This window comes from Syzygium oleosum, unplaced genomic scaffold, assembly GCF_021117445.2.
Source record: "Syzygium oleosum isolate NSW1041296 unplaced genomic scaffold, Sole_v2.1 Sole_v2.01, whole genome shotgun sequence".
NCBI lineage: Eukaryota > Viridiplantae > Streptophyta > Magnoliopsida > Myrtales > Myrtaceae > Syzygium > Syzygium oleosum.
The window spans coordinates 23,302,015-23,315,784 of NW_026607485.1; the positions used below are offsets into that span (position 1 = coordinate 23,302,015).

The following is a 13,770-nucleotide window of genomic DNA, read 5'->3' on the forward strand; positions in this document are numbered from 1 at the left end:
TGGTAAATTTGTCATAAGTGTACCGGTTTGAGGTTTTTGGTGGTCAAAAAATTAGTTTTGGGTAAATTTATTATAGGTGTACCAGTTTGGGGTTTTTAATTGTCAAAAAATTATTTTAGGATAAATATGTCACAGGTGTACCAGTTTGGAGATTTTCGTGGTATTAACCTTGAAAAGAATTATGTATAGTTAGAAGCATTATTAAAAATAAAATATAAGAAAGAAATGATAAAAAAAACCATTACATGGAGTTGGTAAGTTCAAAACCCACTTTCACCAATTTCATTCTCTCCCAAGAATGATAGGGAAATTGTCCAAAAAGTCCTAAACTTTTCAATTTGACTAATTTAGTCAAAACCTTGTGACAAATTTTTCATGTAGTCCTTTCGGTCATTTTGGCTAGAAATCACTAATGTGGACGTTGCTGTCTCACGTGGCATAGCCGACGCTAACGGGATTATTTTTGCAAATTTTTCGAAATTTTCTTAATTGTTGATTTTTTCCATTTCTCTTTTTTTTTCTTTTTTTTTTTCCTTTTCTTTTCCTTTTCTCTTATGGCCAGTCTCAACGGTGGTCGAGAATCAACCACAAGCAAGGGCCGCGCTCACCCAGATCTGGGCAAGGGTTTCGTGGCCCTCGCCAGTGACCCCTCGCCAAATTTAGGCAAGGGGTGGTCAGCGGGGGTGACCCTCACTTGTGGATGGATCGTCGTAATTGCTAAGACCAGCCATTTCAAAACGGAAAAGAATAGTGAAAAAAAGAAAAGAAAAACTGGGAACGAATCCAATAGAAATGGGGTGGGAAAAGTTTTGGAATTCTTTAAAAAACTACAAAAATTGTCCACATTAAGTCGTTCCCAGTGAACGGATGTCGCTAATTGAATCGTCATGTCAGTGATTTCCAGTCAAATTTGACGAGAAGGGTTACATTGAAAAATCGTTAAAATATTTAGGACTAAATTGGTCTAATTAAAAAATAAGACTAAATTAATCATCATACAATAGGTTTTAAACTTTATGGACCATTATCTCCTGGTGGTACAACCTTCAAAAGCCTACCTTCCTATGTTTTTATACGTGGGGCGCGTGCACTTGAAGATCTTTAGTTAGATGATTTAGTCATGTTGTCGTAGCATCGAGTCGAGTTCAGGGATTTTGGAAACTTTTATGAACTATAGTTGGAGCGAGGCCGAGTGCGGTTTACATTTTATTGTCATCCAAATGCAGTGACCAACCTTCAAGTGCGGATAAGTGTCAAAATCCCGTTGGTAAGAAAAATTACCAATGGCTAATTTTTCCAAGTAACTGATTGATGATTTATCAACACGTACATGATATTACACAAAGTTTGCAAAGCAGCAATTTTCGTAATAAATTACTAACTTTCATTTTCATAACTTACCGTCAATTTCGAATATACTAACTCTTATATGAATTACCAACTTAAGTTAGAATTATTTGCCAACTTTTGTCGAACTAAACTACCGGTTAGTTTTGAGTTACCAATTCTCATTTGAGTTACTTTCCGAATAATTTACCAAATTTTTATTAAGTTACTAATGTTTTATTGGGTTAATATCACTAAAATCCCAAACTAGTACCCATGACATATTTATCCCAAATTAATTAAAATCCCAAAATAATTTGTATTTTGTTAAGACCATAAATCTCGCTAAAAATCTTTGTGTTGGGTCGAGTGACCGGACCATCAGGCTGATTTCACATAACAAAGATTGACCACATTGACTTTACATATTTTATATTATAACTAGATTGGGTCAAGATATCTGACAAAAAAAAAAGAGTGGGTAAAGATATGGAAAAGCAGAAACAATGGGTAGATACTCCATCAAATTTTCAATTTAAAGTTCCAAAAAGAAAAAGAAAAAAATGCTCCATAACATTCCGAAACAGACCTAATTTGTGACTTGGCAAGGGCATTGAGTGCTCGTATGCACGACAAAATTAACAGAACATCACACGAATTGTGCACTAAATTCGTGTATTTTTCCATTACACATTCACATGAACAATAGAAAGAAAGTTGATGACTTCATGGTCCTTTTCTACTGTTTACCATGAAAGGGAAATATGGCAAGAGCCCTAATTGTTTCTCTCTAACTAGGCTTGAACATCTCCAACCAACAATATCAGGAAAGTCCAACGTTAACTAATGCTATGAACCATATTGATGACTAAGCTTTACTCTTTTCAATCTAGAACCTGACTTTCTTGATTCTAAAATTCCATCCAACTACATTGAGAAAATAAAGTAAACTGGAACATTCATACAAACATTGGGTGCTACAATCTAGGAAGCACTGACACATTCCGGAGGCCGACTCGGAGGAAAAAAATGAAAAAGGTCACTCCAAGAGAAAAATATATATGGCCAAACAGAGGAACTTTACCATATCAAATGGCATAATAAAATATCTCATGGATAATTTATCAAATTAATTTGATTGAAATAATCATAAAAATGATAATTTATCATATATAAAAATATATATTTAATATACAACATACTCCAATATGTTAGAATTTTCTACTTTTTGAGAAATGACGTGTCGGCATGTCGTGTCGTGTCTTGTTGCGTGTCGCGTGTTTGTGTCGGTGCTACTTGGGCTACAATTCCCCTAAAACCCATCTTTTTCGCTTGATTCATGAGCCCTTCTTCAGGAAGTCGTCAACTCTGCCCTGGACAAGAACTCCATGCAAATCGGCGGCTTCACGCCTGCAAGGGCGAGTATGGAGCTCGGCAAAGTCCACATCCCATCCCCGCAAATTAGTCCCGATGTGACTGCCGGTCCAAACGCATCGGCCTTGGTCTTGTCGGTCCTTTCCCACAAGAACAAAATCAGGCTCCCAACGCACATGTCCATAGCGAAATACGATCCCAAGTAAAATGGTATCGCCATGCCCATGGGGAGCGGGATGAACCTGGAGTACTTCTTGGGAACTAAGTCCTGATCGTGTTTATGACTATCGCGGCCGCGAAGAATCCATAGCAGAGAGTGAGGCAGTGTTTGGGCAACGACGAGATTCCCGCCACTCCCAATATAGCGATGCTCCGGTAGATGCTGGCATAGGGGGTGGGGTACGCACTAGTCCTAAGACCTAGGTCCTTAAATGCCTTGTAGAACAGCCCGAAGACACATGGAGATATGACACAGCCCATGGCTGTCCCAGTCACCTGACTCACAAACATGGATCGAGGGGAAGCCAAGGTCAAGTACCCAGTCTTGAAGTCCTGAGTCAGGTTGGAGGCTGTGGAGACGATGTTCATCATGACCCCGCAAGTGGCGAGGCTGGCAAGGACCCTGCCGTGGGACGCGCCGGCCCACGACCCGATCATGAAGATGGCGAGCTTCCCATAGGTCAACACGAGGGAACAGTCTGTGAGCCTGCACCCATACGCATTGCAAAAAGCCAAGGTGGGGGCCGCAACGTAGATGACCAATATGTGGTACCACTTAAGCTGTTGGAGTATGTGAGGGAGAGATATGATGGAGATTATTGCAAACACGACATAGCCTCCGACGGTGAAACTCGTGGGGATTTGGTGTTGGCCACGAAAATGGCACGCCCAGGATCACCATAATCAGAAACTGAAACACGTTATTGGAGAAATTATCGATTCGCGTACCTGGTTTGGAATCCATTGAACTTGACGCGGAATTTGCAACGGTTTCCGAACACGTACTCAAGTGCTTCTCCCTTCTACCCTTCGTTAGAACACTGGCCAAATGAGATTGCCATTCACGAGAAGAAAATTCTCTCTAGGTCCGTATGTGAGTCAGATTGTGCATCATCAGGTTAGGGGAGGGACTTGAGCGCTATTTATAGAGTCTTCGACCACGGGCCCTCTCATTACGGGCCGGGCCGTACTCGGCCCACACCAGCCAGCCCCATATTAGAATTATTAAGAACCCACATATTTCACCTTTATTAGACCAAACTAATTCAATTAATTTCAATTAATGAAGCCCACATTATGAAATTATTACATTCTCCCACTTGGGCGATATTAATTGAAATAGAACTGTGTGCGCACCCTTATGTTGGTCTAGAAATTATTCTTAATAGTCAATCCGATCCCATAAAATCTCGAACACCGAATCACGGTGGTAACTACATGTACTCACGTAAAGCCTTCCATGGTCACGAGTGCTTTCAACTTTACTGATATGGATTCAATATGGTAGTGTGCCAAATGGACAATACCTCATAATGAGTGATACTTCATGTGTTGTCCATTTTGTCAGTTCAAATTCTCTCTCCTTAAGTGTCACAAAACCTAGTGTGTCACTAGAGAATATCCTTCATGGTTCGAACGAACTTGCATATGTCTTACCTTGATAGTTAACTGTACTTTATGTGTAACAAGACATATCGTTAAGGCTAATATCAAGAATGCCCCATAGCTTGTACTCAAGGTTTACACAATGCCTCGAGATTTTCATCAAATATGTGTACTCAACTTGATAAATTTACATTCACAAATACCTCATTGAATGCAAAAGAGTTGATACATATTCAAATATTACAAAATGTAACAAAATCAGATACAAACTTCATAAGAGTAACATAAAACTAAACAGCTCCCACTAATTAACAGTATCCCATGATACTCCTAAGCCCATGTTCATGACATGTCGATCAAATACACAAGGGCGAAGGCCTTTAGTTAGCGGATCTGCAATCATATCATCTGTTGAAATGTGCTCTACTGCAATGTCACCAGTTTGAACTTTTTCCTTTATAGTCAGGTACTTGACCTCCATATGCTTAGACCCCTTGAGACCTCTGTTGTTGTTAACAAACAACACTGCAGAGTTATTGTCACAATACAACTGTATGGGCCTATCCACAAAATAAAATACGGTCAACTCCTTAATGAGGTTCCGGAGCCAAATTGCCTGAGTAGCGGCTGAAAAGCATTCTACAAACTCCGCTTGCATGGTAGAGAATGTCATTGATTTCTGTTTCTCACTTTTCCATGATACTGCACCTCCTGCTAACTTAAAGATGTAACCCGTTGTCGACTTCTTTTCATCCTGACAGCCAGCAAAGTCTGAATCCGAATACCCGACTAGCTGTAGGTCCTGAACATGTTTGTAAATCAGCATATAGTCTTTTGTCCTCTTTAAGTACCTTAAAACCTTCTTGGCAACAACCCAATGATCGTGTCCTAGATTTGACTGATATCTGCCTAGAAGTCCTGTTGCAAAAGCAATATCTGGTCTAGTACATACTTGAGCATACATAATACTCCCAAGTGCACTAGCATAAGTACATTCTTCATTTGGGCTTTCTCAAAATCTGAATAAGGACATTATGACAGACTCAACTTATCACCCTTAGTGACAGGAGCAATTCCTGGCTTGCATTGCTGCATGTTGAATCTTTCTAAGACACGATTAACATATGCCCTCTGAGATAAACCCAATAGTCGGCGAGAACGATTCCTATGAATCTCAATGCCAAGAACAAAAGACGCCTCACCAAGGTCCTTCATATCAAAGTTCTTTGACAACATCCGCTTTGTCTCATGCAGTAAACCAAGGTCACTGCTCGCAAGCAGGATATCATCCACATAGAGTATAAGGAAAATGAATTTCCTCCCACTGACTTTGCAGTATATACACTGATCTACTTTGTTCTCAATAAAACCAAATGAAGCGACAACACTATGAAACTTCAAGTACCATTGTCTAGAAGCTTGCTTGAGACCATAAATAGACTTTTTCAGTCTACATACAAGCATACCTAAATCATCTGCCGCAAAGCCTTCGGGTTGCATCATATAGACTTCTTCATTAAAGTCTCCATTGAGAAAGGCAGTTTTAACATCCATCTGGTGTAACTCCATATCGAAATGAGCTACCAATGCTATGATCACTGTGAAAGAATCTTTAGAAGAGACTGGAGAAAAAGTTGCTTCATAGTCTACTCCTCTCTTAGTGAAACCCTTGGCTACCAGTCTGGCTTTAAACTTATCAATCTTTCCTTTAAAGTCCATTTTAGTCTTATACACCCATTTGCAGCCAATGGGTCTATGATCTTCAGGTAATTCAACAAGTTCCCAAACTCTATTATGCTTCATAGACTGCATTTCATCTCTCATTGCATCCAACCACAGTTCCGACTGAGGACAAGAAACAGCTTCCGCATAAGTCACTGGATCAGCCACAGAACAAATATCGTAGTCTTGCTCTCCTATATAGACTAAATAGTTTGGTGGTATGGCTGATCGTCTCTCCCTAATGGATCTCCTTACTGGAGCAGCAACAGCCTCATCCTGCACCTGAGAGCCTTGAGGAACTTCATTAGGAGCTGTCTCGACAACAAGATTATGAGCCTCAACAGGTTCAGTATGTGGTGTGGGAGTCTCCACAATTATCTGTATGGGAGAAGATAAAGATACAACATTACCCACCGTACTATTATCCTCAATAGTCTGTGAGCAGCTACTTTCTTCGGCCACATCAAACTCCAGAAATTTCGCTGGCTGTGATTCCACAATTCTTATGCTTCCATTGGGATTATAGAACCGATATCCCTTCGAATGATCCGAGTAAGATACAAAGTAACACCGAGTGGTTCTAGAGTCCAACTTACTTAATGTTGGATTATATAACTTCACTTCTGCAGGACATCCCCAAACCTTAAGATGGTTTAAGCTAGGCTTACGTCCAGTCCATAACTCAAAATGAGTCAATGGAACAGCTTTAGTAGGTACACGATTCAGAATGTACAAAGCTGTTTTCAAAGCTTCACCCCATAGAAAACCAGGTAAATTTGTCCTGCTAATCATACTCCTCACTATTTCCATAAGGGTGCGATTGCGCCTTTCGGCTACACCATTTTGCTCAGGACTCCCAGGCATAGTAAACTGAGTCACTATCCCAGAATCCTCTAAGTATTTGGCAAATGGCCCCTTAAGCTGTCCGGCATCGCCATGCTTGCCATAATACTCTCCACCTCGGTCAAATCTAACAACCTTTATGACCTTTCCCAACTGTTTTTTGACTTCAGTCCGAAAAATCTTGAACTTGTCAAGAGACTCAGACTTTTCTTTAATCAAGTACAGATAGCCATATCGAGAATAGTCATCAATAAATGTGATGAAATAAAAAATTCTACACAAGGTTACCGTATAGGGTCCACTTATGTCAGTGTGTATGACCTCCAACAGGTCAGAACTTTGGACTGCAGTTTTCTTCCTTATCGTAGTCATTTTACCTCCACAACAGTCTATGCATGTCTCTAGGTCATTTTTAAGACCAGGCAGGATGTTAGTCTTTATCAGCCTTTCTACTCTATCCTTAGAGATATGACCAAGCCGTTTATGCCACAATGCATAAAACTGTTCCTTAGGTAGTGGTCTCTTGGAAACAACTTTTCCAGCCGTATAAGTGACGTATATGTCATTAGGAGACAAACACAATCTGTACAATCCGTTGGACATATTACAGCACCCAACCCTATTTGAATTAAGAAACAAAGAAATAACATTGTTCTTGATTTCAAAAGAGTAGCCATACATATCCAAACACGATACGGAAACTAAGTTCCGTCTAAAAGAAGGTACATAAAAAGTGTCTTTCAACATTAATCTAAAATCAGAGTCTAGAATCAATATAACATCTCCCACAAATGCTTTCTCGTTGTTTCCCACATTGAGTCTTGACTCATCCTGATTTGGCTTCCTCCGATTTATGAATCCCTGTATGGTAAACGCAACATGATTAGTTGCACCGCTATCGAGCCATCAAGAACTGGATGGTGCTTCTGATAGGTTGGATTCACAAACAAGTGCCAAAGAATCATTACCTGTAGGCTCACGTTTGGACAACCAAGTTTTGAATTTTCCACAGTCCTTCTTTATGTGACATTTCTTCTTACAAAAGAAGCAGCGGTCACCATCCCTTTTGAAGGATGTTTTCTTTGGACCCATATTGTCAGATTGACCGGTAGTGTCATGAGTACCTTTATGAGTACGATTTCTAGACTTCTTATCATTCCTTTTGTGGGAACCAGAAACATATAAGGCTAGATGCCCTTTTTCCTTCTTAAGTTTCTCTTCCTCTGCCACCACCCTTGCTATCAAGTCATTCACTGACCAAGTCTCATCTTGAGAATTGTAATTTATCTTTATAATCCCAAAATCAGGTGGAAGGATGTTCAAGGCTTGATGCACAATGCAAGCATCAGGAATGGAAACATTAAGAGCTTGAAGCTTCGTTTTTAGGTCTACCATCCTAAGGACATAATCTCTAACCCTAGCAGTACCATCATACTTCATATTGAAGAGTTTTTTAAGAAGTGTACCAACCTCAACATTAGATGAAATGCAGTTTCTGGCCTCTAAGGCTGCCATCATTTCCTTAGCAGTACAGTTAGCTGGCAAACCACTTTTCAAGTGTTCTTGAATGGATTTCTTCATTGTCAATAAGCAAATCCTATTGCTCTTTTCCCAGGCAGCATAGTCCGTTTTCTCAGCTTCAGTACTGGTAGCCGTGATATCTGCCGGCTTATCCTTTGTAATAGCAATGTGAACATCCGCTAGCTCCATTCCAAATAGAAAATCCTCTTTTCATTTCTTAAAGTTCAACCCAGTAAGGACCTCAATGAAAATGAAATTGTTGTTTACAGAAAAGGTGACTGGAAAACAAACAAACAATACAATCAGCATCATGTGAGTACTTATCCAGAGATTACATACATCATCACATAATCACCTTTGGGCAAAAAATATGACATGCAGTTGTATACTCTCCACATGACAGCGGCCATGAGAACATATTCTAATCTTTCGTGAAAACACCACCTTTGAGTGTATGAACCACTAAGATCAGTCATTTCTCAAGCACATGCTATACATGTACCCCTCCATGAACCGATACAAGATCACCTCCTTTGGGAGTATGATCACGCAATAGAACAGGAGACATCCCACCACAATATGAGACCGATATTTCTCAAACCTAGTCAAGTGTGCCACTTTGGCTCACTACCCAACTGAATCCTTGAAAATCTCTCATACCGGGGATATGAACTTTATGTATCACATTCATTATATACATATAATGCTAGACGTAAAGACAGGGGCGTATATCTCTGAAATTACATGTCATGCTAATTATATTGTTCCATTCATTGATAGACAATGAATTACACTCTACATAGTCCTTATGTGGTGATATACATGTGAGCTACCATATTCATTTCCGAAACCATAGAGAAATATAAGAAAATACCCTAAAAATAGGCGTATATAGGGTTCTATACATATTTTCACATCTGTAAAAGATTCAAACATGTAAAATAAATACACCACAATGTAGAGAATCTCGATACGAGCGCGTCGGTACCAAGAACGTCCCAAACGGACGTCGGACGCGCCCTCACGCGCCGCTGGAAAGCGCGGCGCGTGCGCGCGTGTTCAGCCGATCAAACCGGTATGAACAGCCGGTCCGACCAGTTGACCAGTCCAACCGGTCAATGGTCAATGGACCGGTCCGACCGATTGACCAGTCGGGTCAACGGTCGGGTCGGGTCAACGATCGGGTCGGGTCCGGGTCCAGGTCAACCCGGATCCGCACCCCCTGCTGACGTCATCCGCCGGTTACCGGCGGAAAACGCGCCGGTTCGGCACGGCCGTGCGTGGCCGTCACGAGTCGCCGCCGCCGGCAGGTCAGCGCGTAAGGGCGCGTGCGGCCTCCTCCGGTGACGTGCCGCCCATCATTCTTCTCGTCTCAATGAGTAGATTCAGAATATGTAATAAAATTTTACATTCATCCGACAAAAAATTCCGAAAATAGGTAAAAGCCTCTCAGGCATAACGAAAACGGTCCTAATCCGCATGTTTCAGTTCTAATCTATGGCAGGCTCTGATACCACATGGCCACGAAAATGGCACGCCCAGGATCACCATAATCAGAAACCGAAACACGTTATTGGAGAAATTATCGATTCGTATACCTGGTTTGGAATCCATCGAACTTGACGAGGAATTTGCGACGGTTTCCGAACACGAACTCAAGTGCTTCTTCCCTATACCCTTCATTAGAACACTGGCCTAATGAGATTGCCACTCACGAGAAGAAAGTTCTCTCTAGATCCGTATGTGAGTCAGATTGTGCATAATCAGGTTAGGGGAGGGACTTGAGCGCTATTTATAGAGTCTTCGACCATGGGCCCTCTCATTACGGGCCGGACCGTACTCGGCCCACACCAGCCAGCCCTATATTAGACTTATTAAGAACCCACATATTTCACCTTTATTAGACCAAACTAATTCAATTAATTTCAATTAATGAAGCATACATTAGGAAATTCTTATATGAAGCCCACATTAGGAAATTCTTACATTTGGTCCTTGAGGAAGGGGCTCGTTCGGCGTTGGTCATCAAAGGAGAGCTGAGGGGACTCCGGGGGAGAGCTGTTCGCGACTGTCAGAAGACTGTTTCTTTCCCTGACTTGATACAATCCCAAGAGGATCTGGCTCAACACTTTACAGAAGTTGTAGAGGCCGTCGCTGAGGATCATGGCTATGGATATGAATACCTATACATAAAAGAACGTGTGTCAACAAAGAGGAGCATCGCAACAAAGATAAAGAGTTGAGCCAAGCCATTCTTCTCGAATGATTAATGTTACCATGTAACCTTGAATACCGTGCATGTTGCCCGGATCTGGTTTAGGATAACAGTCGCCCTCTTTTTCTCAATAAGAGGCCACATCAAGCCCCAAGACAGTATCCCACCAAGAGGTAGCGATATGTTAATGATGTAGGGGCAGATCATCCCGACACCAACGTACGTTGCAGAAAAATCAAATTAGAACCTTCATATTTGCCCAGCTGAAATACATTCTAAATAGAATGAGAACAGAAATTTATTCTTCAGATAATTCGAAACCGGTCCTACGATCACCTGTTCTCAAAAGCTTTCAGTCCCAAAGTTGGAAAGTTTGCAAACCCACAGCCATCTGCAGCAGTGTAGAACCATTGGAAGAAACCCCACAAGAAACTGAATGAAAAGAATTTCCCCACCGCTCTCTCTTGTTTCCTGCACGACCACGAGAAAGCATGCCCATAAGAACAGGCGGGATCAAATTACAACAAATCTAATTCACGCTACCAACTTAGCTAGCTTGGCTCCTTCGGGCATGTGGAAACTGTTGATAAGATGAGCAGTCACGGTACCACTTGGATATGTCAATTTGAAATCAACGATCATGATCTACGTGGAGAAAATGTTCATGCAATGTAAATCATCACGTAACATAAAATCGTAAGAACCCTGGAACCTGTAACTAAAGAAGAAATCAATGTCCATGTTCTGGTCGTTCGAACCGTCAAATTTAATTTACCTTCCTGAGAGGCACCACCGCTAAGAGCCCAAGAAAACTGACAATGAAGAGGAAGCAAAAAATCCAGCTTAATGACAGATCCTTGGAGTCATTTGCACCGGAGGTGCTCCCCGACTGGTTGGCGATGCATTCCAAAACCTCCTGTTCGATTGAGATTGGAAAAAAATCATGCAAAAAAACTAAGGGCGAGCATGGTTTAGGTTCTACTCTGGAACCTAAGAACCTGACTGGTGGGAACCTGTAAGTTCCATATTCCAAGGTATACATGGTAGGTTTTAGGTTTCAAAAATTGGATAACCTATTTCGACAAACAGGTTTCAAGTCTTGAAACCTGGAATAAGTTTTTTATGTTTTTTATTGATATATGTCTTCACGTAATCATGTGGTATTCGATGGCGTTAGATGATGAGTGTATAATCTAGAACCACTAATCTGAACTTTCATTTTATGACTTGTTAATGTTTTATATTCTTTTTGTCTCTAAATATAAGTTGTAATCAATAAATCATATCAACAAATTGTGGTCATTGGTGATGATTTACTGCAATTGTTCAATTAATAATCCATGTGGAAACTAGGTATACCATGAAACTGACCCAGGAACTTGTCACAGGTAAGATCAAAGGGATGTAGGATGGGTTTTAGCTTCAAAAAAATGAGGAACCTATTCTCATGGGTAGGTTCTAGGTTCCAGGAACCTGTACGAAACCTGGAACCATTCACCCCTACAAAAAACCAATCTTTCATTTTCCAATCCTATGATACAGTGTATTAAAAATATTATTTTTAAGGGTAAAATGGGCTGCCGTTACCGCTAAAGGCAATCCCAGAGGAGGCGACAACACAGGTTTGAATCACGGTGTTCTCTTGCCTCGTGAAGGGGACCTGCAACATCCCAGACTTCTCGAACACTTTGGTCCAAGTCTTGACAAAGAAGAAGCCCAAGAGTCTAGCGGACACATTTGGGGACGGGATGATCCCGGTCGTCAGGTTCAGCTTCATCACGATGAAGCTGAACAAGACGCTGAGAACGAAGCTCACCACGAAGGCCCTCACCGTCAATTGTTACCTCCAGGACGGGACCTCCTTGCCCTCGAATGCCCTCTCCACCGACATCATCACCTCTTCTTCCTCTTCCTCCTTGTCCTTCTTGGCACGGCTCTTGTCCTCGGGCTCGTCCTTTGAGCCATGCCCACTCTCTACTCTGTCGTCTCTACCCATTCGTGATTTTTTTGGTTTTTTTGCACCAAAAGTTCACTCTTTTCTGACAGAGGATGGGAGTGGGGATCTTGGGTTGTGAATCTCTCTAGGAGGTGCTTCGTGGGTGTGAATCTTTTCTTGTGGGTGACTTTATAGTGTAACAATGGGCTAAATATTGTTGAGTCTATTATTCGACACTTTCAGTAAGGATGTAATAGGGAAGGAATCTGCTATTATGAATGGAGGCAAAAGGAGGACCCAAACAGGCAGATTTAGAGAGAGAGAGAGAGAGAGAGAGAGAGAGAGAGAGAGAGAGAGAGAGAGAGAGAGATGGATAGAGATCGACACTGGCTGTTTGAGGACTGTGAGTCAATCTCCCAACTCATATTCTGATTTTTCCCGGCAATACATTCCCCCTTGTTGCCATCGACACTGGCTGTTTGAGGACTGTGAGTCAATCTCCCAACTCATATTCTGATTTTTCCCGGCAATACATTCCCCCTTGTTGCCAATAGGCATGCGGCCTTACTGGTAAAAAGATTGACGGGTGAGGATGCTAGTATCACAGGTGCAGGGTTCAACTCTCCTTTTCTGTAGAAGGCTGTCCAAAATCTATTGCACTTTTGTTAATTTAGTTCTAAACCTTTTAAGCTTATCAATTCAATTCTAAACTTTTTCACTTTTTGTTAATTGAGTCCATCCGGCCAATTTTAGTCTGCCAACGCTGACATGGCAATTTTTAAATGTTTTTTTCGAATTTTTAATATTTTTTTTTCCTTTTTTCTTTTTTTTTTGTTTTTTCTTTCTTGCCTTTGGTCGGTCCGGCGACCGACTAGAGGTCTCGCCGGCCTCTGGCAAAGCTCACCAGCCGCTGCCTGGGTGAGGTCAGTGATCTTGCCCATTTAAGGCGAGGCCGACCTCACCGTCGTTGGGTTTCACCTAGCCTAGCGACGGCGAGTCGGCCTCGCCATGGTCGGGCAAGGTTGAGCCTTGACTTGGCCGAGCGAGGTTGGGCTCGATCTCTCCTTAGCTAGGCGAGTTCAGCCTTGATCTCGCCCAGGCAGCAGCGAGCGAGGCTCGCCCTCGCCAGTGGCCGGCGAGGGCAAGCTTTGCCAAAGGTCGGTGAGGTCGACCTTGCAGGCCCACGTAGGGAAGAAGGGCAGAAAAAAAAAAGACAGAAAAAAAGAAA

General features: G+C 41.7%; 1 pseudogene; it reads right to left on the reverse strand.

Moving 5' to 3' along the window:
• Nucleotides 1-2,602: 2,602 nt before the first annotated feature.
• LOC115676045 (probable metal-nicotianamine transporter YSL5) lies at nt 2,603-12,618 on the reverse strand (annotated as a pseudogene).
• Between the last annotated feature and the right edge of the window lie 1,152 nt (nt 12,619-13,770).